Below are 5,346 nucleotides of genomic sequence, written 5' to 3'. Positions count from 1 at the left end.
TTAGTCCCATCTGATCTAGTGAGTCATTTAGGATTGCTATTTCTTTACTGATTGTATGTCTAGATGATTATCCAGTGATGTCAGTGGTGTATTAAAGTCCCCTACTGTGATTGTATTGTTGTCGATCTCTCCTTTGATATCTTCCAGGAGTTTTTTTATGTATTTGGGTGCTCCTGCATTGGGTGCATATATGTTTACCAGGGTTATATCTTCTTGTTTTATTGATCCCTTTAGTATTATGAAGTGGCCTTCCTTAACTCTTGTTATGGCCTTCACTTTGAGGTCTATTTTGTCCGATATAAGTATTGCTACCCCAGCTTTCTTTTCCTTTCCATTTGCCTGAAAGATATTTTTCCATCCCTTCACTTTCAGTCTGTGTGAGTCCCTTCTAATGAGGTGGGTCTCTTGTAGACAGCAAATGTATGGGTCATGGTTTTTTATCCATTCAGCCACTCGATGTCTTTTGGTTGGAGCATTTAGTCCGTTTACGTTTAAAGTTATTATTGAAAGGTACTTGTTTGTAGCCATTTCTTTTTTTGTGTGGCTGTTTTCTTTCTGAGCTTTTTATTTCTTCTTTTTACACCAGTCCCTTTAGCATTTCTTGCATTGCTGGCTTGGTGGTGATAAACTCCCTTAGCCTTTTTTTGTCTGTGAAGCTTCTTATTTCCCCTTCAATTTTGAATGATAGCCTTGCTGGATAGAGTATTCTTGGATTCAGTCCTTTGCTTTGCATCACTTTGTAAATTTCCGCCCATTCTTTTCTGGCCTGATGTGTTTCTGTTGAGAAATCATTTGATAATCTAATGGGAGATTTCTTGTATGTAACTTTCCGTCTCTCTCTTGCAGCCTGTACGATTCTCTCTTTGTCCTGGACATTTGCCATGGTAATTATGATGTGTCTTGGTGTGGGTCTTTTCGGGTTCACCTTGTTTGGGACTCTCTGTTCTTGTGTGTCTTTTTTCTTCCCCACCTCAGGGAAGTTTTCTGATATTATTTCTTTGAATAGGTTTTCTAATCCTTATTCCTCTTTCTGTTGTCCTGGCACCCCTATTATTCATATTCTGTTTCGTTTCATGTTGTCCCAAAGCTCCCTTAGACTCTCCTCCTGTCTTTTAATTTTTTTCTCCAATTGAAGTACAGTTTGGGTGTGTTTTGCTTCCTTGTCATCTAATTCACTAATTCGGTCCTCCGCTTCTCCTAGTCTACTGTTGATACTTTCAATGGTGTTTTTTATTGCAGCTATATCGCTCTTCATTTCTTCTTGGGTCTTACATAAGTTATTGATTTTTTCATCTGTTTCTTCTTTCTTCTTGCATAAGTTGTTGATTTTTTTCCTCCATCCAGTTTATGCACTCTAGCACCCTTATTCTTAATTCTTTTTCAGTCATATTGCATGCCTCTGTATCACTTAGCTGCTTTTCTGGTGAGCCCTCCTTTTCTTTCCTTTGGGGGTTTCTTTGTCTACCCATGTTTGATCTCACGGATATATCTAGATGTTGAGTCATTCAGTGGCTGCTCCCTGGGTGGCAGTTGCTCCTCGGGCTGTGGTTGCTCCCCGGGTGGTTGCGGTAGCAGCTGCTCCTCAGTTGGCAGCAGCTCCTCTGGTGGGTGCTGTTCACAGCTGTGGTGGCTCTTCTGGCTGGTGGGGGGAGGCTTTACGTACAGCTGCTGTTCCTCAGACAGAGGGTATGGTGATCGGGAGGCTGCTGTTGCTTGGATCTGCTGCGTTGATTTAAAGGCACAAAATACACAACAAGGCACAACGTACCAGGCACTGAACAGAAAATCTATATATGTGGAATTTTAAAGATAGGCACATATCCATGTTGAGTTTAATAAAAACTATTTTCTCAATTTTCCATTTACTGAACCATGGGTAAACATTTTTTATGAATTCAATATTCAACCAGCATGGACGCTTTTTTAGCAGAAATCACTATTTTCTCCCACGAAAACCTTTCAAATACCTTTATTATTGTTAATTTTGAAAAGATATGTGGTTCTGTTTCTTTTAAATGTTTTCTAACTACATGTGCTAACATTTTTAAGGTTGAAAATGATTGGATGTCTAAGATTTTCTTTAATATCATGTGGGGTCACTAAGGAAATTTGAGAGAGAGAGGCTGCCAGTTGATAGCTGGTAAAATTGGTGATAAATAGGGGTTTGTTATTTTATTCTCTCTACTTTTATATTTATTTGAATTTTTTATGGTAAGAAGTTTCAGTACCTGAAATAATACTGAACACCATTTCTACTCCTTACTCTAAATGGTAAAAAATTTATCACCGTGTTTGGGCACAAGTTTTCTCTCCAAGGAAATATTAAATATATTTTTCAGCTCTTCTTCTATTTCTTCTTCATTCAGTGTCTTAAACTCCACCAGATCCATATTGTCCTTATAATTGAATTTTCTAAAGGTGAGGGTGAAGCCCACTAAACAGTGAACCCCATTTGGGGTTTGCAAGGAACAGAATGACTTGCTTGTAAACACAGATGCTGCCGACGTCTGAAGGTATTCATTAACGGACTCAAAATCCTCAATTGTTCGAGGTTCAAGCATAAAGGAGAAGATCTTTCTGTACTTGTTCTTTTCCAGGAGATCAGAATTAAGGAATTCTTGGTTTGGAATGTACTGCTCTCTTCTGATTTGGTCCAGGTACCACGTTCCTCCCTCTTCTGTCAAGCGGAAGATGCACGGCACCTAAGGCTGATCCTTCCCAGAAATTAACTCCAGAGGCTGCCATATCTGGTAAGAGCGTCCAAACCCAGCATCAACTATGTAGTTCCTGCCACCCACCGTCACCTTCAGCAGGAGGTGGATCATGGCACTGCTGTATTTGTCAGCAGGAGTGCTGTAAACATACCCTCCCAGCATTGTGGTCTCAAAGCCCATTGTGGTCAGAGCCCAGTATAGAAGGTGATTGACCTGGAGACACCACCCACCCCAGTTCTTCCTCACAACTTGATCAAAAATGGCCTCCAAGCTCAATTCCATGGGTTTCCTACAATGGATGTTAAGGTTCTCAAAGGGAATGGCCTGGATCTGGTGCTGAAGAATGTCAGTATGTTTCTAGGTCCCATTTGTTCCTAGAGTTCTTATAACCAATTCTTTCAAAATATGCTTCGATGTCCATAATGCCCTATGGCAAAGAAAAGAAAACAAAAACACATAGTATTACTTTTGCACTTGGATTTCTTTGATTAGCCTAATTACAATTAATGTATTTTAAATATGTAAATACAAACAGTCAATATAACTATCTACAATCATAAGTCTTTTGTTTACTACTACTATTGTAATACAGTGATATCAAATGACATATGTAGAAGAAAAACTTGGTTCTCATAGTAACAATAAATAGGAAGATAAAGCCATTAAACAATTCGAAAAAAGCCAAAAGAAAAACAATTGGTGCTTCTGAAGAAGAAAACTCAAAATGACAATTAGAAACTGTATATAAAAATAACAAAATGTTTTCCTGAACTAAAGCAAAAATTGAATCTGAAAAACAGCAAAATTCTGGAAAAGTTTGATTCAATGTTCAACACTGGGATATATTCTGGTTAAATTATTGAAATTCAAAGTTGAAGCAAACTACTTGGGTATTTGGTAGAAAGCAAACACTTTTTAAGGGAGAAACCAGCAGGCTGGCGTCAGAATACTCCACAGCAATATGTTACTATGTTAAGAGGAAAATCTGATCCCCAAATACTTTTCTCAGATAGGATTTCATTTCATCACAAAGGCATCATGAATATGAAAACAATCTCAAAGATGAAAGAATTTGAGGAACGCATGAAGGATGGCTACCCTAATAAAGTGTTACCTCCTAATTGGCCAATGAAGTATGAATCAAAATGAAAATAAGAGAGGCCACAATAAAGGATCCATGGTCAACACTGACTCCTTTTATTATAGAGCAAAGAGTAGAAAAGTTACAAGAATTATGGCTAAAGTAAATTAAAAAAAACTTTTGAAAAAAATGTGATACACGAAACCCATTAGACATATTGGCCTCCACCATAGGTACAGAGCAGTAAGGAATAGAGCATGCTCAGTGTACTCAGAGAGGGCACATGGGATTGGTGAAGATTCAGGACTGAGGTTAGTGTGAGGCTGTGTGTTCCACTCAGATCCTTTCAGATGTCTTTTACCATTTCACTGTGCCCCTAGCCTGGCTTCTGCGTCCTTATGCTTAAGGACCTGCACCCTAGATCAGCGGTTCTCAACCTGTTGGTCCCGACCCCTTTGGGGGTTGAGCGACCTTTCACAGGGGTCGCCCAAGACCATCGGAAAACACATATATAATTACATATTGTTTTTGTGATTAATCACTATGCTTTAATTATGTTCAATTTGTAACAATGAAATTGGGGGTCACCACAACATGAGGAACTGTATTAAAGGGTCACGGCATTAGGAAGGTTGAGAACCACTGCCCTGGATTCTCTGTGGAGGACCCCTTGTGGGCTCCTGGAGCTGCTTTGCCTCCCACTGCAGAGGGCTGGATGGGCCAGGGAATGCATATCCTGCCAGGGCAGCTCTGAGTCAATGAATGACTGGTGGGAGGTTTTGAAAGTCCAGCCACCTTGCCTGGAGTCGGGACACATTTTGAGTTAGAACTCACATCCAGGCTGAAACTGGGTTTCTCCCAGGGGCACTTCCCTAACAAGTCACTTGCACATGGATCCTTGTCTCAGTGTCTGATTCTGGGGAACCTGACTTAAGACACATCAGTGGTCATTCTGGAGAGTCGTGCAAAGGAAGGTAGATGCACAGGCAGCTTCAGAGGGCCTTGGATATCAGGCAGAAGAGACTTGCTTTCTTCTGTGGGTCAAATGGATCCTTGTTGCTTTATTGAACTGACTGTTGTAATTTGTCCCAGTGACATGGTACTTTAATTACAAATTACCCTTTTGGTGTACCCTTGGAAAATAGGTTGATCTGAAGAACTTTCTGATCAGTTCCCAGTCTCTAGGATCTCTACATCTTTCATGGACAACAGTGGTTTTCAGTTTTGTTTTGTTTTTAAAGAAAGTCCTAGTCTTTCGCAAATAAAGTTGTAGGCAAGAACCAAAAATGGAAAAATTAACAACAGATTGATCCAAAGCTAGTTCACCCATGAGATGGTGCTGTCATACCTCAAGGCTATAGACAGCACAAGTTTAATTACAGATTGAAATATACCTACTGTCTAGATTTCTGGTGCAGAATAGAATTTTGAGGAGTGATAGTGAGTGACTTTCTTTGTGGGTGTTTGTTTTCTTTTCTTTTTCTATCCCTTTCCTTTTCTCTGTCCCAGCGAAGGCTGGCATTTCACTGGATTGACACTATCACCTACCTC

At 39.8% G+C, this 5,346-nt stretch overlaps 1 pseudogene; it reads right to left on the bottom strand.

The window, feature by feature from the left end:
- Positions 1-2,121: 2,121 nt before the first annotated feature.
- LOC102432559 overlaps positions 2,122-5,346 on the bottom strand; it is a 5,096-nt pseudogene continuing 1,871 nt past the window's right edge.

The sequence above is a fragment of the Myotis lucifugus genome, unplaced genomic scaffold, assembly GCF_000147115.1.
Source record: "Myotis lucifugus unplaced genomic scaffold, Myoluc2.0 scaffold_194, whole genome shotgun sequence".
Lineage (NCBI taxonomy): Eukaryota > Metazoa > Chordata > Mammalia > Chiroptera > Vespertilionidae > Myotis > Myotis lucifugus.
This window is presented reverse-complemented; position numbering and strand designations above follow the sequence as displayed.